Source organism: Myotis myotis, unplaced genomic scaffold, assembly GCF_014108235.1.
Source record: "Myotis myotis isolate mMyoMyo1 unplaced genomic scaffold, mMyoMyo1.p scaffold_m19_p_11, whole genome shotgun sequence".
Classification (NCBI taxonomy): domain Eukaryota; kingdom Metazoa; phylum Chordata; class Mammalia; order Chiroptera; family Vespertilionidae; genus Myotis; species Myotis myotis.
Genome location: NW_023416315.1, coordinates 9,562,059 through 9,583,773, shown reverse-complemented (window position 1 = coordinate 9,583,773; position 21,715 = coordinate 9,562,059). Strand labels below are relative to the sequence as shown.

At 40.8% G+C, this 21,715-nt stretch overlaps 1 protein-coding gene across 3 annotated transcripts in view; it reads left to right on the top strand.

Annotated features, from left to right (window-relative positions):
* SUGCT (succinyl-CoA:glutarate-CoA transferase) overlaps positions 1-21,715 on the top strand; it is a 556,817-nt gene that overhangs the window by 356,845 nt on the left and 178,257 nt on the right. The gene's annotated exons all lie outside the window — the stretch shown is intronic.

Below are 21,715 nucleotides of genomic sequence, written 5' to 3'. Positions count from 1 at the left end.
TTATTTATTGTTTTTGTTTTTGCTAATCTTTATACATTAGTTATAAGTGGACTTTCCATCATGTTTATGTTTTTTATTATGAAATTTTTCACATATGAGAACATATTTCTATGACATAGTTTTTAACATCTGATATAGAGGGAAGATTTATTTTAATTTTATGATCATACATAATGTAATTCCTACCTTTTACGTCAGAGATTTTGTCAGTCAACCAAAGCTTTTTTAAAATTCCTTTCCCTCAAATTCATCTGTGATATATCATCACCAGGCTGATGATTGGTTTTAAAGTAAATGTTGGGGGTTTGCTTTTTCATCTACCTCTCTCTCTTCTTTTTGGGCATAGACACTATGCATGACGTAGGCCATTTTTCAAAATACAGATATTCTTTTCTCCTTTGCCTTTCAGTAGTAGTCATGGGTTATACAGGTATTGTAAACACCTCCTAGATTTATACCTTGTCCTAGAAGGTGAATATTAGGGTATTTTGGAAAGTTACCAATCAAAGACATTTGAATGGCTTTAGCACAATGTGGTATACAGATGAAAGACAGAAAGATAAAACACTGGGTATTACAGTGAGGACTGCGTAATATGGTTTTTCTTTATTGGATGATAACATTTGGTTTAAAAAAAACTCAAGCAGAAAGAAACTCGGCCTCATGTCAAGAGTGCTCATATTTCCCATTATTAGACATATTATACTTTATATGATGTTTCCTTGCTATATTATTTCCAATTCAGCTTTCAGAGTTATTCACAAAGGGTTTTCATTTTTGATTCAGACTTACCCAGAATCAATAGGATGATTTGGTGGCTTTCCTCTATAATTTACCTTTTCAATGAATGCAAAAAGCAAATTTCTACAAATTGTCCCACACTGTCAAGATAGAGACATGGGCATTGCTCACTTCCCATATTCATACAATCACAGGAAGGCTGCAATAAATGAATATTTTGCTTTTGGAACAAGGCTGGCCTAGCGTTAAGCCATTGTATGCTGGCGCCAGTGCCTGGCTGACATGATGTGGCGTTGCTTATCTTTCCCCAACTCTGTGTTTAGTGACATCACCTTGGCAGCTTGAAATCCACTGGTGGGACTATTGACACCATGGAAATCAGCAAAAACTATAAATCAGAACTTTTCCCTGAACCCAAAGAGCTGATTGGTACACATTTACCAGCATAACAGTGATTTGAACACATTTTGTGTCACTTTGCTCAAGATGTTTAACCTCTCAGCCTCGTTCTCCATATCTGTAAAATGTGGGAAGCTAGTACTTTTGAAAAAAATAAGTGAGATAACATAGATGACAACTCTTACTATAGCATTTAATGAATGGTTGTACCAGTAATGATGATGATAAAAATAATTATATCAAACACGAATAAATTGTTAATTTACACACTGTTAGGTAAGTAGCAAGGGGAAATAAATTGCAAAACACTAGGAGAAACTTCATGTCTTTTTAGTCTTGGTGAGCTCTTTCCCTTGTCAGTCTTTTTAATTTTTTTATTTAATTCAGTATCTATCTTCAGTATGTATCATATGACAAATCACTATGATAAATATAGTGGAGACTATATTTTATATTTTGTTGCCTGTTTCCTTTTGCTACTTCTGAAATAACGAGTAAACCAGTTCTAGCAGTAAGTACCAACAATTTACCATGTGCTTTTTATTCTATCTTCTGAGACATTTTTATTATATTTATTTATACACATAATATTTATTATATATATTTATTATTATTATATTTATTATTGTAGCAGGTTGAGGAATAAATGGAAAGAATTTGAAAATACAAAAGGAAGTCAGCCATTATAGCCCAGCAAATGCATCAGGAGGAACACTGTGAGTGAGAGAGCTTTATTTTCTTCCTTCTATATATATATATATATATATATTATTGATTTCAGAGACAAAGGAAGAGGGAGATAGAAACATCAATGATGAGAATCATTGATTGGCTGTCTCCTGCACGTCCCCCACTGGGGATCGAGCCTGCAACCTGGGCATGTGCTCTGACTGGGAATCTAATCATGACCTCCTGTTTCATGGGTCAATGCTCAACCACTGAGCCACACTGGCCAGGCAGTTTTCTTCCTGTCTTTTTCCTTGGAACAATCAGTGATAAAAATGGGCCAGTGTGAATGCTCTTAGAGTCAGCTGGAGTTGCTGAGCTGCATATTGCTCCCTGGCTTGCAGCTTGAGAGGAGGAGTTTCAAGGGTAGAGTGGGTGGAAGTAGCTACCTAAGGAGAAAGAACGAGATGAAATCTCTGGGGCATTTGCCTCTAAAGCGGTGGTTCTCAACCTGTGGGTTGTGACCCCCTTTCACAGGGGTCGCCTAAGACCATCAGAAAACACATATATAATTACATATTGTTTTTGTGATTAATCACTATGCTTTAATTATGTTCAATTTGTAACAATGAAATTGGGGGTTACCACAACATGAGGAACTGTATTAAAGGGTCGCAGCATTAGGAAGGTTGAGAACCACTGTTCTAAAGCAAAAGAGCACAGGGGAGGTAGGGTTGATCAGAAGAGGTGACAGTGAGGTTTCCTGACATGGGGAGCAGTTGTAGAAATCTGGTGATAAAAGGAGAAGGGTGTTTCAATAGCTTGAGGGGAAGGTAATAGGCAAGAGAAAATTAGAGATGCAGGATGTGCAATCAAATGATGGGACTTCCTTAATGTAGACCATCAGGACATCTTATTTTTAAAGCAGTGATTTCTCAGACATTTTTCATCTTATATCATGATGACCATATGTCCCAGATTTCCTAGGATAGGCCAGATTTAGGATATTTTTGTCATTGTTAGATCATTGGTACCAAGTTAGGATTGGAAAATCCTATCTAATAATAGACAAACATGGTAATTAACCGTACCTTCGCTACGCCTCCCATCGGCTAATCAGCATGATATGCAAATTAACCCAACCAAGACGGTGGCCGGCAGCCACGCAGCTGAAGTGAGCAGGAGGCTTGCTTGCTCCAGTGATGGAGGAAGCCAAGGTTTCCCATCTGCCGCGGCCCGGCTCTGAGCTCTGAAAGCAAAAAAGTTTCAATTATAGAAGCTAAACAAATCCCAGATACCTGCTTTCAGCAGGCCGTGGCCACAGAGCTGGAGCCGGCTCTTAGCTCCAGTGACAGCAACACAGTTTCAATTATAGAAGCTAAACAAACCCCAGATACCTGCTTTCAGCTGGCCATGGCCTCAGAGCTGGAGTGAGTAGGAGCCAGCTCTCAGCTCCAGTAATGGCAACAAAGTTTCAATTATAGAAGATAAATAAATCCCAGAATAAAAAAAAAAAGAAAAAAAGGAGAGGCTGGGAGCTTCAGTTGCTGGCCAGCCTGAAAATGGCCCTCAGCCCCTCACCCAGGCTGGCCAGGCACCCCAGTGGGGACCCCCACCCTGAATGGGGTGTGACCAGCTGCAAACAGCCATCAGCCCCTCATCCAGGCTGGGCAGGCACCCAAGCGGGACTCCTACCCTGATCCGGGACACCCTTCAGGGCAAACCAGCCAGCCCCCACCCGTGCACCAGGCCTCTATCCTATATAGTAAAAGGCTAATATGCAAACTGACGCTAACAGCAGAAAGACTGGGAATGACTGGTCACTATGACACACACTGACGACCAGGGGGCAGATGCTTAATGCAGGAACTGTCCCCTGGTGGTCAGTGCGCTCCCACATGTGGGAGCTCTGCTCAGCCACAAGCCAGGCTGATGGCTGCCAGTACAGCGGTTGTGGTGGGAGCCTCTCTTGCCTCCCCAGCAGCGCTAAGGATATCCTATTGCAGCTTAGGTCTGCTCCCTGCTGGCAAGTGGGCATCCCCCGAGGGCTGCCGGGCTGCCAGAGGGATGTCTGATTGCCAGCTTAGGGCCAATCCCCTGGGGAGCAGGCCTAAGCCAGCAGGTGGTCATCCCCCGAGGGGTCCCAGACTGTGAGAGGGCACAGGCTGGGCTAAGGGCCCCCACCCCCCTCCCAGTGCACAAATTTTTGTGCACCAGGCCTCTAGTATTTCAATAATTATTCTTATACCTCCATGTACCAACTTCTATTACCTTTATCCCATTCCATTTCCAAGTAGAAAACAGCATCATGAAGCAGCTATTCGAAGCAGAGATTCCCAGACATGACTGTGTATCAGAATCATATGGGACATTTGTTAAAATACTGGTTCCTGTGGTACATTCTCCATCTCTGTAGCTCACAAAATTCAGATTCTTTAGGATTTGGAAGATAATCAAATATCCGTATTTTTTAAACAAGTGTCCCATGCAATCCTGAGGAGCTGGCTCATGGACAGGGTGTTGGGAACCAATAGACCAATCAATTGTATTCACATCTACTTCTAAGCTTTACAGAGTTTCTTATAATAGGGCTTCTTATATGGGGGTCCTCTGACATATGGAAATCTTTGAGTTCCTGATATTTTATCATTAATTTGGTAAATATGGGTCCAGAAGCAGTTCCCTAGGAGAGGGCTATAGCTTTAATCAAGTTCTCAGTGGAGTTAATGGCCCAGAGAAGTTACAAATTCATTGCTTAAAGGCCAAGAATCAGACCATCCAGAAGGTGGAAGGTACTTTTTTCAATGATCTCAGACATAACTGCCCTCATGGTTGTTTTGTTTTGGGGAATGTTGTTGTTGTTTTTCCATCTCAGAACAAATTACTGATCTACCAGGAGTTTCTTTTCTGGGTTAAAGAAGAACACGCACCACCTATAAACACCCATGATGACTTCTCTCAAACACGTACAGTGGGGCCTTGACTTACGAGTGTCCCGACTAACGAGTTTTTTGAGATACCAGCTGTCACTCAGCCGATTTTTTGCATTGAGTTGATAGAGTAATTTGAGTTAATGAGATCCTTAACGAGCTCCTTCACGAGCTCGGTCTCGGAACGAATTAAACTCGTAAGTCAAGGCCCCACTGTATTTTCAGTTTTGTCAGCCAATAGCATTTAATAGTGTGTGTGTGTGTGTGTGTGTGTGTGTGTGTGTGTGTATGTGTGTGTTTGAAGGATGATGATTTGCTGGGGTGGGTGATCTGATCACTTAATTAAGCTTCCTTATATCCTGCCCCCTTGCCCTCTACCTTACCCTGAATATTCACCAAAACAGATTCTGGATCTATGATCCAGGGAAATGCTGTCTGTTTTAAACCTTGGGGTTAATATTCTCCAGCTGTGTTGCCTCAGCGTTAAGGAGACTTTTCCTTGACACGCATTTGTGGTTTAGGGAGCCAGGCAATAGATTGGAAACTTCGGGGCTGTGAGTTCTAACTCTGGGTCTGCCCTGACACAGCATATGACCTTGGCCAATTCATTTGATCTCATTCCAAACTCTCTGATGCTTGATAACAGGATTTTCTAGAAATCTTCCTGCCAATGAAGGCATATGGAACCACTCCTTGGTTCCACAAGTGAAGGCTACACTTCATTATCTTTCAGGCTTTCAACTCTCTTTCTCTATTTGCCCACCTCTTCATGCTAGAGACACTAGAGCAGGGGTCCTCAAACTTTTTAAACAGGGGGCCAGTTCAGTGTCCCTCAGACCGTTGGAGGGCCGGACTATAGTTGAAAAAAAAAACTATGAACAAATTCCTATGCACACTGCACATATCTTATTTTGAAGTAAAAAAACAAAACGGGAACAAATACAATATTTGTATTTGCATGTGGCCCGCGGGCCATAGTTTGAGGACCCCTGCTGACTAGAGTCTTACCATGGCTGTTTCCCAAGTCTTTTTCCAGCGCTCCCCAGGATTACAAACTTTGTCTCCAAATACATACCCCACAAAATTAAATTGTCCAGGCTGCTTTGGAAGAGTGTGAGTATGCAGAACTGGACTCTGCCCTGGATTTCACCTGGCTGCTGTAAATAGAAGAAAGTTCATTTTTTTTCTCATTTTTCAGCTTTCTACAATGTACAATTTATTGTTTTATGAGCCTCCACAAATCATGTTTATACTTCCTCTACTTTTAACATCTCCTTTTAGAGAAAATGATTAAGTTGATAAATTATATTAAAAATAATACAATTCCAAGGATTTTTCTGTAGAGAACATGCACTATTTCAGCTTTTGGACTTCATTAGAAGATCATTTACTCAGATAATACGTATCTTTTAAGTTTTGGGAACACACACACATATTCCAGTATGTAATCAAGGATTTTGTGTGATGGCATAGGAGAAAATTATGTTTTATAAGGAACTTTTAGATTCCTGATAATTGCCAGTTCCTCATTTAAGAATAGGTTGGAGAGTACAGTTGTGACTCTTACTAATATTTTCTTCTGCCTTCTGCCTTAAGATACTATGCCCTTTTGTACATTACAGTCACTTTATTTTTGCTAATGATAATTAAGTGTTCTTGGGCCAAAATACTAACAAGAGTCAGCATATGGTTCAATCAAATGGAGTTCGGAGTTAAACAGTTTAGTGGAGAACCTTTGGTTGTGTTATGAGTCAGCTACCCCCTGACTTGGAGTGATGCTGGTAGTTACTCTTCTGGGATGGGGAACCTTCCTTCTGCTTGGTGCACCTTCACTCTCCTCTTAGTCTTAGGCTTCCTCATGGTCCCAGACACTTGTTGCGTTTCCCCAGTAGACCATCTCCTTTCTCACAAGAGCTCCATTACACAAGACCTCTTTTGTGTAATTGCCAACCTGGAAATTATTTGATAATCTAATATCTGCATATTATTCCTGTGAAAAGGAAGCATTTTAAAGTAACAGTAATAGTTAACATTTATTATTTGCTCTGTGCTATTATCTTTTATAATATTTTACATGGAAATTTGCATTTAATCTTCGTAATAATCCTGTGAGGTCTTTTACTTTTATATACCCACCATGTAGATAAAACACAGAAAAAAGGTTAAGGTAATTCACCTAGACTCACACAATGAATAAAGGCAATCTGATTTGAGACCTTGTGCCCTCAAATAAACTGCTCCATCTATGAAAAATAGCCAGATACACCTTTTTACGTGGTTTAAAAACTGTGATGGTTAGAACCAATCACAGATAGACCTGCTCTATGGTTGAGAGGAAATTGGTGTGTGGAGGAAGCAAGTAGACAGGGCACTGACTCCCCCTCCTTCATTCTCTCTCTCTCTCTCTCTCTCTCTCTCTCTCTCACACACACACACACACACCCCACACACATGTGTGCACACAGACCAAGCTGAGCAGATATTCTTTTATCTGTTTTTACACTGGACTTCCAAGTAATGTTTCATTTGAAGAGAGATTTTCTCTGTAAAATACAAACAAGCTTTGAAAATTACTGCTCTCTACAATCCCACTTATCATAATGCATTCTTATCTCCCCCCTACCCCCATCTGGAAGTGCTAATGTAACTCAGATGTTAGCTGAGGTCACCCTTGTCTCTGAGGTCACCCTGTCCTTTGAGATTTAAATAAAATTGTCTCAATCCCCCATTTCATATCTCCTGGAAGGTTCCAATGCCATACCCCAGGTTTCTGCACATTCTCGAACTGATTCCCACGGGCAGGTTTCCTGGTAAACTCTTGACCTCCACTGTGTCCTGCCTCCCACAGCTGCCTTTTTCTCTGTGTTCCATGCTGACCTTGAGGGGAACTAAATCTTTGTTTCCTAACTTGCACCCCTTCCCCCACCGCCCAATTCACTCCCACAGGAACTGTTTCATAATGAAGATTGGGCAGGCACCAGGGGAGGGTTTATATCCCAGCAAAATATTTAAATAGGAATATTAAGCTTCCTTCTTAAGCCACTTTGCCACCAGGAAGTTCTTAATGACTATATCCCTCTGTCATACCAGGTCCAGGCCCTCTCACTCTCTCAGTACCTTTTCTTCCTCCCCATCTTCTTTTCCCCTCCTCTGCCTCCTTATCTTTTCCCCTCTCTTTCCCTTTCCCGCTCCCCTCTTTTTCTTCCAGCTCCTCCCTCTCCTCCTCCTCCTCCTCCTCCTCCCTCCCCTCCTCCTCCTCCCTCTCCCCCTCCTCCTCCTCCTCCTCCTCCTCCTTGCCATCTCTCAATTTAAAAACTCTCTGTATTTCTTTAGCTATTCTTTATTTGCTGCCTCCTTCTTAACTATGTCTCCCAGAACCTCACCTTTTCTACTGTGAGCAACTTAACAGGCTATTTTTTCTAAATGAAGATAGGTTTCTGTCCCAGAGAAACTGTAGTGCAAGCTATTGAGATGAGTATTTCCCAAGCTACATGATCCCAGTCTAGCCCTATTGAATCACTATGACCAGGCTTATTAGCAAGTCCACACTGGAGACTAACTTCACCCCTTGCTGGAGAACAGTCAGGAGCCTGTATGAAGGGTAGGTAAACAATTTTTTTTCCTTGAATAGTTAATATTAAGATTGATATAAATGCCGAAACCGGTTTGGCTCAGTGGATAGAGCGTCGGCTTGCGGACTGAAAGGTCCCAGATTCGATTCCGGTCAAGTGCATGTACCTGGGTTGCGGGCACATCCCCAGTGGGAGATGTGCAGGAGGCAGCTGATCGATGTTTCTCTCTCATCGATGTTTCTAACTCTCTATCTCTCTCCCTTCCTCTCTGTGAAAAATCAATAAAATATATTTAAAAAAAAGATTGATATAAACCTTTTATTAAGCAGATACTCAGCACTAGGTACTATGCTCAACACTTCACATTTTTTATTTAATTGAAATTTCACAATCTGAAGTACATATTTGTATTTTCTTTTAACTAATGAGAGACATTAAACAATTTTTCCAAAAGTCATAGAGTTATTAGATAGTGGTACAGCCCTGCTTTAAGCCCTGCACTGACACTCCATGTTCTTATGCTATTCAACCATCTAGTGGTCAAATGAACACTCTTTCCTAAATGTTCCAGTCCACCTTCTGGCAGCCCTTACTTCCCTCCGGAAGCTCCACAGACTCTATGTCATTGTCCTGTCTCCTGAGAGACTGTCAGAGAATTTGAGGAATGCAACTATTTTCAGCTCCCTTTGGGGAATATGTGCTTTTTCTAGTATATAGCAAAGAACTGGGCTTTATATGAAAGTCATGTTAACTCTAGGTTTAGATATCTGTGTTTCTAAATGAAATGTGCTAAGTAAACTTTTTTAAAAAACAATAGTAAGAGATAAGAGAGCTTGTGAGAAAAAGGTCCAGATAGTCATGGGCCTAAATTCTGGTTCCATATGCTCTTGTGTATCCTATGGCAACACCCTTATCTTCCCTGAGCCTTCATTTTTGTTTAACATCCTATATAATAAAAGCCTAACATGCTAAGTACCCTATTGTCTGGTCAGCCATTCAACCAATCAAAGCATAATATGCTAATGATATGCTAAGGCCGCTCAACTGCTCACTATCATGTGCACTCACCACTAGGGGGAAGACGCTCCGACAGACAGGTAGGTGAGCTTGCTGCTGGGGTCTGGCCAATTGGGACGGAGTGAAACGGATCACACACGCCCTGGAGCCCTCCTGTGGTCCCTCCCAAGCTGGCCAACCTCCTGTGTCCCTCCATGGCCCTAGTTGTGCACCAGTGGGGTCCCTTGGCCTGGCCTGGCCCTCCTCACAATCCGGGATCTTTCAGGGGATATCTGAGAGGTGGTTTCAGCCTGATTGGTTTCTGGCACCAATCCAATGACTTGACAAATATCTTTTCTTAATAACCATACATATGAAATAACTACATTGTACTTTTCTAGAAACACTGATCAGGCAGATAGGACTTAATCATCAAACCATGTTATTTAATTTCTCCTTAAATTGTTGGTTTCTGTCAGGAGGGGCTTCTATATCAGGCCCTCTGGCTAGGGCTGAGGCACACACAAGGAAGGATTCTTGTCATCTTGAATGGAGTAATTTCACTTGATAGCAAATTCTGCTCCTTTAAAAAAATATATGTATATTTTTATTAATTTCAGAGAGGAAGGGAGAGTGAAAGAGAGATAGAAACATCAATGATGAGAAAGAATCATTGATTGGCTGCCTCCTGCATGCCCCCAATTGGGGATGGATCCCACAATCTGGGCATGTGCTCTGACTGGGAATCAAACCATGACCTCCTGGTTCATAGGTTGATGCTCCATCACTGAGAACATTGGCTGGGCAAATTCTTCTCCTTCTTAATCAATACTGCAAGCTCAGAGGAAACATGTATCCAAGAAAGGCGATCTTTCTCCTTTCAGGTTCTAAATTTTTTCTGAAAGTGAATAGTAGTACAAACTTTGAAGTTTGCTCTCTGTTTAAGCATACTTATTGTACAGCATCAGCTCTCAAACCTCACTGTACAGCATGATTTGCACAGCTCCTAAGTTCTGATTGCATTAACTTGGGATCAATTCAAGAATCTTGATTTTTCAGTTGATCTCTTACCCCCCCCTCCCTCCTGCCCCTCAACTCTCCCTGTCCTTCCCGCTGCAGTTTGACAATCAGTTTGAGGCAGCTCTGTCTCTGTATCTATTATTCAACCGAAGGACTTGTATGCATGCATATAAGCATAACCAATGGACATAAGACACTGGGGGGTAGGGGAGGCCAGGGGATTGTCAAGGGCAGGGGAAAAAAAAAAGGACATATATGTCATACCCTTTGTAATACTTTAAGCAATAAAACAATAAAAAAAAGAATCTTGATTTTTCAAAAGTTTCTTCAGTATTTCTGTACATATTGTGTCTATCTTTCAAATGACTATAATATAGACACCTGATATACACAAATGGCTATTTCTATTCCTTCTCAACCCCTGATTTCTCTGTTTTTCTATCTTTTCCTATCCTCCACCCTAACCCCTTGTTGTTCTTCATAGAAAATGGTTTTAGAAATATCTTTGGGTTTCTATGGACTCGGAAGTGAAAGGAGATCAAGCAATGGTAATTAGCATAGATAATTCTTATGCAAGCCATATATGTTCTTATATTTAATTCTTATAATTCTATGAGTTAGGCATCATTATTTTCCTTCCATTTTACCAAAAGGGAAACCAAAACTGAGAGATTAAGTAACTTTCCAAGATCTAGAGCAGGTAAATGGCACAGCTAGGACTTGAATCTAGGACTCAAATCATCCAACAAAATTAGTATTAATGGAACTTTAATATAGGTATATATTTTAATCTAATACCAGATGGTTTAATTTTCTCTGTCTCTTTTCTGGTTCAGGTGTATGTGTGTGAATTCAGTTTTGAGCATGTTTAATTTGTGGTCCTATGGAGCATTCTTTTATCTTCCCATCCTTGTTTAGAGTAAATTTTTAAGATAAAAAGTTTATTCATCTACAGTTCCAAAAGAAATACTAACCCACATTCGTCTAAATGGTAAGCAGGAAGGAGATTGTATAGGTTCACAGCTCATCAAAAAGTAGAACACTCTTGTGATACTTCACCATCTGGTGGTCAGAAACTCAAGTGAGCCATCTGGGCACTAAGCAAAGACCATGCTATTGAGCTACCTTCTTACTTAGCTGAGAATTCTGTTATAACTTGGCCATTTGCCAGTCCCAAGGCCTGCTAGCTAGCTGTCATATAAAAGTGGAATTCTCAATTTATGCCCCAATCCATGCAAATCTTAGCATACATAATAAATGTGCGCCTTTCTGTGCCCGCACCATGAGAGGTGCTGATTCTGTATTGCACTAAAACCCATTTTCACTAAGGCTACCTATGACCCTTCTAGTTGTCATATGCAATAGCAATTTGCACTCTTGACTACTTCCCCTTTCTAAATTCTATCGTCCTCTGATTACTAGAAACATACACTCCTAGATTTTTCTTTTCTGTTCCTTTAGTCCTTCTCAGGCACTTCCTTAAAAGTTCCTCTTGCTTTGTCAGTCCCTAAAATTTAGATGTTTATCTGGGTCCCCTGTTTGGCCTTTTGGGTTCAATGGGGAGATCTTGGCAACTCTTAGTAACTTCTGACTCCCAACTTCATCCCCAAGGAAGAGGGATGATTAAGTGGGATTACGGGCAATGACATTTATTAGATCCAGGTGCAGGGGATTCTCTGTCTCCCCCTCTCTTGAATATTACCCTTATACAATCTCTCTCTTCCTCCCATGACACTGGGAGTAATATGGATTTGGGGCCCTTACTACTAGGGAAATACCTTATCCTGAGAATACCTCGGTGCCTGGATTAGGCAGTCTTTACCCTGAATCATCCCTCTTGTATACCTTAATTTGTCTTCTTTGGCACATTTTCCTTGACACTGTAGTGGTCAGATACAGGGGACTGAGCCACGTGTTTCAATTTAAGCCTTCCAGCTTACTTTAAGTGTTGTAGACCCTTTATATCTGCCTCTGTTCTTAGAGCATGAATGGTCCAGTCTCACTCATAAAGGGAATTTTCTGTAGTGGTGAAGTGTTATAATAGTAAACCATATACTTTGACCTGGTCTTATTAGTTCTTGACCTATAAGCATTTTTTTCCTTGGAGAGTTTTTGATGAGAGTTTAAAGATCAAGGGTAGAGCTTGGGTATTCTGTGGCAATAAGGTTAGGATTCTGGTTTACGGATATCTCTTAATAGATTTCCATCATAGAAGACCAACTTCTTGTTGTATATATCCTTCCTCTGCTTCTAAATACAACCCAGCTACCACATATATTCCAACTTTCCCAATATTCTTGTCTTCAATCCACTTGTCTCTACTATAGCACAGGCACATATAGTCATTTCCCATCTGGAAGTTTTTCCTTGGGTGCCCAATAGGATCTCAAATATGTCCCAAACTAAGCTCATAATATTTCCTTCTTTTACCCCCTGAATCTGCCCTTCCTCCTCTATTTCAATAATAACAGCTGCTTAAGTCAGAAAGAAAGAGATCACCCTTGACCCGGATCTCTCTTAGTGTGCCCCCCACCCCCATTCAACCTGTCATTAAGTTATACACAGATAACTTTTAAAAGTAGCTTTATTGAGCTTTCCTCTCTCCTTCACTCTCACTGTTACTGCTTTATTTAGGCCTTCATTATTTCTGATATGTTTATAAATTAAACTTATTGGGGTGACATTGGTTAATAAGATTGACATTTTTTTAAACAACAGCATCCTAAGAGGTTTCTCCACTTGCAATCACTCCCTTTGTAATCAGGAAGATAAAACTACACATTTCTTTGACCAGACCCTTCCTATAAATGTCCATCACTTCTCAGACATAAGACCAAATCCGCCTCAAAAGCCTGGGTGGAGTATGGCAAACATAGTAGAAGACTACTGAGTTGAGATTCCTCTGACCTGGACAGGCCTCTTAGTCTTCTCTAGGAAATAGAGGTCTACTTTATTGCTACATGGATTTGAACTTTCTTTTAAACCTGGATCCTCCTCTGCACCCACCTTTGGCTTTTAACTCAGCTTGGATTTTGAGGTTACTGAATTTTTTTTCTTTAGACTCTGACCTTACTCCCTACAGATGCTCCCAGGCCCAGAACCCTGTATATTTTTGCAGGAATGCTATTTTCATGGAAGTGGGACCTCATTTTCTGCAGTGTCTCTGTGGCCTAGAATAGTGCCTTGCAACTACTGTGCCCACTGTAAGTATGTGTGGGATGAATTTGGTGCCATTAGACATTCAGGGTGATCATCCTTTCCTGAGGCTGCTTTCATCCCAGGGTGGAAGACCTGCTCCATCTTGGCCCTATGTCAGCATTTATAGTGAAGTCTTTTTTTTTAAGCTCCCCTAGCCCAGTTTCACTGAGATATAATTGATACATACCACTGTATAAACAATGATTTGATACATGTATATGTTTTGAAATGATTAACACAATATGTTTAGTTAACATCCATACTTCACATAATTATAAATTTTTATTCCTTGTGATGAGAAATTTTAGGATTTACTCTTTCAGCAACTTTCAGATATACAATACAATATTATTAACTACTAGAGGCCTGGTGCACAAAAATTTGTGTACTCAGGAAGGGGAGGAGTCCCTCAGCCTGGTCTATGCCCTCTTGCAGTCTGGAGCCCCTTGGAGGATGTCCACCTGCTGGCTTAGGCCCGCTCCCTGGGGGATTGGGCCCAAGCTGGCAGTCAGACATCCCTCTGGCAGCCCGGCAGCCCTCAGGGGATGTCCACTTGCCAGCAGGGAGCAGACCTAAGCTGCAGTTGGACATCCTTAGTGCTGCTGAGGAGGCGGAAGAGGCTCCCACCACCACCGCTGTGCTGGCAGCCATCAGCCTGGCTTGTGGCTGAGCAGAGCTCCTCCTGTGGGAGTGCACTGACCACTAAGGGACAACTCCTGCATTGAGCATCTGCCCCCTGGTGGTTAGTGTGTGTCATAGTGACCAGTCATTCCCAGTCTTTCTGCTGTTAGGGTCAATTTGCATATTACCCTTTTATTATATAGGATAGAGGCCTGGTGCATGAGTGGGGGCTGGTTGGTTTGCCCTGAAGGGTGTCCTGGATCAGGGTGGGGGTCCTGCTGGAGTGCCTGGCCAGCCTGGGTGAGGTGCTGATGGCTGTTGGCAGGCTGGTCAAGCCCCCGCCAGTGGGTACCCTCACCCCATGGAGGTTTGGCCAGCCTGGGTGAGGGGCTGATGGCTGTTTTCAGGTTGGCCACACCCCCTTTAGGGTGGGGGGTCCCCACTGGGGTGCCTGGCCAGTCTAGGTGAGGGGCTGAGGGCTGTTTTCAGGCTGGCCAAGCCCCCTGGCAATGGAAGCTCCCAGCCTCTCCTTTTTTTCTTTTTCTTTTTTTCTTTTTTTATTCTGGGATTTATTTACCTTCTATAATTGAAACTTTGTAGCCTTGAGTGGAGCTCAGAGCCGGCCAGGGCAAGCTTGGCTTCCTCCATTGCCAAGGGCAACCCATATCTCCTCCTCGCTCCAGCTCTGTGGCCACGGATGGCTGAAAGCAGGTATCTGGGGTTTATTTATCTTCTATAATTGAAACTTTGTTGCCTTGAGTGGAGCTCAGAGCCGGCCGCGGCACTTGGGAAGCTTGGCTTCCTCCATCACTGTGCAACCAAGCCTCCTGCTCACTCCACTCCGGCCACCATCTTGGTTGGGTTAACTTGCATATAGTTGCTCTGATTGACTGGTGGGCATGGCTTAAGGCATAGTGAAGGTATAGTCAATTTGCATGTTTGTCTTTTATTAGTGTAGATAGTCCCCATGCTGTGCATTATATCCCCAAGACTTATTCATCTTATAACTGGAAGTTTGTACCTTTTGACTATCTTCACCCATTTCATCTGCCCTCCTCCCCCTTCCACAAAAACAAGTGTAATCTCTGTTTTTTGGATTTGTTATCTTTAGATTCCACATATAAGTAAAATTGTACAGTATTTATTTTCTGTCTGATTTATTTCACCTAGCATAATGCCCTCAAGATCCATCTATGTTGTTGCAAATGGCAGGGTTTTCTTTTTTTGTGATTGAATAGTATTTCATTATATATGACTTCTTCTTTACCCATTTTTCAGTTGATGGACACTTAGGTTGTTTTCATGTCTTTTTTCTGTAGTTTCAAGGGAAGTTTTTTATTTGTTTTCATATGAGAAAGACTTGAGTGCAATTTTAAAGGAAGAAGTATATAATCCCTTTACATGTCCCTATTGTATTGTTCATTTTTAAATTCATTATTCATTCAACAATTTTCTTATTGAGCACCAACTATATGTGAGGAACTGGTACAGATGCTAGGAAGACTTAGGTAAATAAAACAAATAAATTTCCTTCCTGCAAGGAAACTGTGTTACCCACTCTTGATTATAAAATTCCTTAAATTTCTTGAAGAAAGGCTCCCTGAGCTCTTTGCCATCCAGCCGGGGCTCCTCTGTGCTCTGCCTGTGACCAGGCCATGCCGCCTCACCTGAGATCACTAGGCCTGTCACATCTATAGGCTGGATCTTCCTCCAGGATAGGGACCTCATCTCTCTCTCTCTCTCTCTCTCTCTCTCTCTCTCTCTCTCTCTCTCTCTCTCTGTCTCTCTCTCTCTCTTTCTCTCTCTGTCTTTGTGGAAAAACTTGATTTTTATTTTTTTTAATTTTAATTTTTTAAAATACGTCTTTATTGTTCAGATTATTACAGTTCTTCCTCTTTTTTCTCTCCCTAGCTTCCCTCTATCCGGTTCCCACCCAACCCCATGCCCTGACCTCCCCCTCCCCATTGTCCTTGTCCATAGGTGTTTGATTTTTGTCCACTCTCTTCCCACACCCCCACACCCCCTTCCCCCTGAGAATTGTCAGTCCACTCCCTTTCTTTGCTCCTGATCCTATTATATTCACCAGTTTATTCTATTCATCAGATTTTTTATTCACTTGATTTTTAGATTCACTTGTTGATAGATATGTATTTGTTGTCATTTTGTTGTTCATAATTTTTATCTTTACCTTTTTCTTCTTCTTCCTCTTCTTAAAGAATACCCTTCAGCATTTCATATAATACTGGTTTGGCAGTGATGAACTCCTTTAGCTTGTTCTTATCTGTGAAGCTCTTTATCTGACCTTCAATTCTAAATGATAGCTTTGCTGGGTAGAGTAATATTGGTTGTAGGTTCTTGCTATTCATCACTTTGAATATTTCTTGCCACTCCCTTCTGGCCTGCATAGTTTCTGTTGAGAAATCAGCTGATAGTCATATGGGTACTCCCTTGTAGGTAACTGTTTTTCTCTTGCTGCTTTTAAGATTCTCTATTTGTCTTTTGCCCTTGGCATTTTAATTATGATGTGTCTTGGTGTGGTCCTCTTTGGATTCCTTTTGTTTGGGGTTCTCTGCGCTTCCTGGACTTGTAAGTCTATTTCTTTCACCAGGTAGGGGAAGTTTTCTGTCATTATTTCTTCAAATAGGTTTTCAATACCTTGCTCTCTCTCTTCTTCTGGCACTCCCATAATTCAGATGTTGGTACGCTTGAAGTTGTCCCAGAGGCTCCTTACACTATCTTCATATTTTTGGATGCTTTTTTATTTTTGCTTTTCTGGTTGGGTGTTTTTTACTTCTTCATATTTCAAATCTTTGACTTGATTCTTGGGATCCTCTTGTCTGCTGTTGGATCTCTGTATATTATTCTTTATTTCAGTCAATGTATGCTTAATTTCTAATTGGTCCTTTTTCATATCCTTGAGAGTCTCACTAAATTTATTGGAGGTTTCTAGAAGATTCTTGAATAACCTTATAACCATGGTTTTGAACTCTATATCCAGTAGTTTACTTTCCTCCATTTCTTTCATTTGTGACCTGTTTCTTTGTCTTCACATTTTGGCTGCTTCCCTGTGTTGATAGAGTGGCTTTGCGTGCTATGTGTCCTATAGGACCCAGTGGGTTAGCCTCCCCAGTCACCTGAGGTGGACGCTCTTGGTGCACCCCTTTGTGGGCTGTGTGCACAGTCTTGTTGTAAGTAAGCCTTGATTGCTGTTGGTATCACTGGGAGGAATTGACCTCCAGACTGATTGGCTGTGAGGACCAGTTGTGTCTACAATGGGTGAACTGCTGTGCTGGAGACACTCTTATGGGGCAGGAATTGCTTCAGTGGGGCTTTGGGGTTCACTAAGTCTGCCCCCTGAGTGTGTCTCTTATGGATCTGAAGAGTTGTAATCTGGTGTGGTCTCACTCTGACCACTGGGTACACTGGGTCTTGGATCTTCAAGGAGGTGCAAAGTCAGCCACTGCCTGAGGCCACCCAGCAGGAGCTACAGAGAGATCTTCAGATTCCTCCTCTTTGTTTGGGGTTTGGAGGTGCCCAGATGAGGTGCAGCTGTGAAGCAATACAGGCTGCTGATGAGCCTTAGGCCTTACTCAGTTATCAGCCTGTTTCATGTGCCTCTGTACCTCTGCTCTTCTGCACCTCTGCACCTCCTACCAGTCTAGATGCACTTCTCTCTTTCCCTCTAGTTGTCAGACTTCCACTAAGCCAGCCTTCCTGTGGTTCTGGATGATATCCATTTTGTCTTTTAGTTGTAGTTTAGGTGTGGTTGTGCAAGGCAGCAAGTTCAGATGTTTACCTATGCTGCCATCTTCGTTCATGTTTTCATGTCTTGACTAATGTAAGTAAGGCTACAGTGAAAATAGGGGTTTGATATTTCTTTGGGACAGTGATTTTGTTACCTTCAGATATACGCCCAGAAGTGGAATTGGTTGATCATATGATAGTTTTATTTTTAATATTTTGAGGATCCTCATATTGTTTTTCTCAGTTGCTGCATCAATTTATATTCCCATCAACAGTGCAGGAGGGTTCCATTTTCTCCACATCCTTGCCAACACTTGTTTGTTTGTTGATTTGTGAATGATAGGTATTCTGACAGGTGTGAGGTGCTATCTCATTGTGGTTTTAATTTGCATTTCCCCGATGATTAATGATATTGAGCATCTTTTCATTTACCTATTGGCCATTTGAATATCTTCTTTGGAATAATGTCTATTAGTGAAGCTTTGAAGTACTCTGTTTCTTGCCTTTGGCTGGAAGATAAGAATCATGTCCTTTTATATCGGACCTAGCATAAAGCTTATGGCTAGTATATGCCAAACATTCTCTTCTGAATCTTCTACCTCTGAATCTCAGCTTAACTGATCTGTTCAGTCATCTATCCTTCTAGACTTCCTTTTCCATTTCCTAGACAACCTCACTCACCATGAAGGTCAACTAGACATCCATGAAAAAGGACTGTGGAGCCACCCTAACAATTCTTTTCTTCTGACTTTTGCCCTTTTGTGCCTGAGCAAGAAGAAAAGAATAAGGCATATAGCTGTTTCCATACATATTATGTAAAAAACATATCATTCATTAAAAAATATGTAATGAGTATTAACTATATTTGGTCACATAAATTTGTGAAAATGCGATTTATTTTTATCTGTATCTTCAAACAGGAGAAGATTTAGAAATATTAAATAATAATGACTAGTTTACAAGTTTTCTTGACATTTAAGAACAATTATATTCATAAATGCCACTGTTACATTTAATAACCTGCACATTTCATCAGTCTGAGTGCAAACTGCACTATAAAGTAAGTTTTCTTCAGCTAATTAAAAAAATGGTAAGAGAATATCTTCAAAAACTATGAGAGGGAGAGAGGAAGAGAAAGAGAAACAGAGACTGTTTTAGAAGGGTTTCACCACATATTATACAGCAACTACTATCTTATAGAATAAAAGGCTAATATGCAAATCGACTGAATGGTGGAATGACCAGTTGCTATGACACACACACTAACAACCAGGAGGCAGATGCTCAATGCAGGAGCCGAGCTCTCACAGCTGGCGAGCACAGTGACGGTGGCCAGGCTGAGGATCACGCGCCCGCCCCCCCCCTCCCCCCTGCCAGTGCACAAATGTTGTACCGGGCCTCTAGTATTATAAATATTATACAATTGGCTCGAGGAATAATTGTGTGTGTTTTAGAGATTTTTGTATCGCTTGATGAAGGTGCTCAGTAACTTCCTCTGAGTTCCTGTACTGACAATTTAAAATAAAATAAGAATATCTGTATTTTAAAAAACCTAATATTTAATATTAAGAATTGAAAGAACATCTTTCCTTTTTAAAATAAAATAAACTTTCTGCAAATGATATAACTCATATACAGAAACTGACCTCTTTGCAGAAAGACAGGCCTACACTGAAATGGGCTAACTCTGCACAGAGTTTTTTGAGCATATTAAAGCTTGCTCAAAATGAACTGACATGTAGACCAATGTTTGGGTGAAGTCTATTGTCAGTGCCTATGTCAAGTCAGCTGCCCCTTCAGCCAGGAAAATGATACCTTTTAGCAGGTGCTTGGTGAAACATTAAGCAATCAGAACTTGTCTTTGACAATTAGAAGAGCTAAAGAACCGGTTCTCACTTGGCTAGAAGCTTGTTTATGTTATGAATATTAAGCAAAAATCTAGTAATTCAAAAGATTTAAAGGGTTTCAAACCATTGTGGAGATCTGCAAATGTTTCATTTCCCATATGAGGAATGTAACTTGTGATTCTCTGCATATCTTCTGCTTTTGCGTAGATATACACTATATTTAAAAGCTGTATTCTTTTAAAAAATATATTTTTATTGATTTCAGAGAAGAAGGGAGAGGGAGTGAGACATAGAAACATCAATGATGAGAGAGAATCATTAATTGGCTGCCTCCTGTACTCCCATACTGGGGATCGAGCCTGCAACCTGGGCATGTGCCCTGACTGGTTTGGAATCAGACCATGACCTTCTGGTTCATAGGCTGACGCTCAACCACTGAACCATGCTGGCTGGACTAAGAGTTGTATTTTTTTGGTAGTACTAGCACTGCCTCAAATATTGTCAGAGTCCTGTGTTATATAGAACACTTGCTTCATAGTATTATTTTCATTCCTTTATTATAGCAAATATATCATCTTATGCACTGGTGGAATTACTTTACACTCTCTTCAACATGACAAAGATGAAAATTTTAACTATAAAAAGAATATGGATTTTCATGCAAAATAGAGAAAAAAGTAATTACTTTTATTCTAATTTTTGCCTCTGTAGCCAAGATGGCAGAGTGGGAACTCATGCAGTGCAAAATAGAGAGTGTCTCTCCATCCATTTAGGACACAGAAAATTTGGGGGGGGGGAACTTTAAAAAATGTAGAGTTTCCCTAATAAAGCAGAATTTATAATAACAATCTCTGGTGAACAAACACAAAATGAAAATTCTTCTGGAGAGCAGGAGCTGAAGCACCAGGACTCGGAGACTGGAAAGAGGGGCCAGGCCCAATAGTCCAAGGCTCATGCAACACTGAGTGTGTCCACCGTGGTGGGTGACACAGCCCGTGGCCTTTGTGATGTTAGGGGCTTGTTAGAAATGACCTGGCGGGAGCAGAAGCAGAGCTCCCTTGATCATTCCAGTGGATTTTCCAATAAAATTTTCATTTGCGAACATGGGGGCTGGACTATAGTTTCCCCATTGTGCAAGGCTCCTATTTTCTAATGTAGTGCCTAGTTCTGAGCTGGGGGCTGTCAGGTCAGGCTGAGGTAATAATGAAACTTCCCACTATATGGAGGTGAGGTTAGGAAGAGCTACAGACAAAGAAATAAAACAAACAAAATTTCCTTGGCATGAAAAACTCACAAGCCCAGATTTAAAAACACATGTGGAAATTCAAGACAATAAAAGATAGCCAGTATACCCCTCAAGTTGGAGGCATTATACTTGAAGAATTAGAAATAATCATTTGTCAAATGGTTTCAATAAAATTAATTTATAAGTCTGAAAGGATAAAAAATGGGAGTGGTATTCTGTAAATAAAAATTAAAAAATTTTGAAACAAGTATGGATGAATATGGCTAATAATCCATTAGAAATCTTGCAAATGAATTTTACATGTAGATTAAAAATTGAAAAAAATGACTCTAATAAAGAGGATAAATAATAGATTGGACACAATTGAAGTGTTAGTTACTTAAAATGAAAAATAGAACTAAATTACACCAACTGTGTTACAGGAAAGAAAGAAGGGAGAAAGGAAGAAAGAGAAATAAAGGAAGGAAGGAAGGAAGAAAGGAAGGAAGGAAGGAAGGGGAAGGAAGGAAAGGGAAGTGATAAAAAACATAAAAGAAAAGAGTTGGAGGATGAATTGAAACATTGAAATATATTTCTAAAGGATTTATAGAAGGAGAAATGAAGAAAATATAGAACAGATAACAGCTAAGATTTTTCTAGAACTGAAGAAAACTGTATGCTCGCAGCCAGAAAAAGCACAAAGTGCTAATCAGATTAAATTGACACAAAACAAAAAAAATCTGGTTGTAAACACAT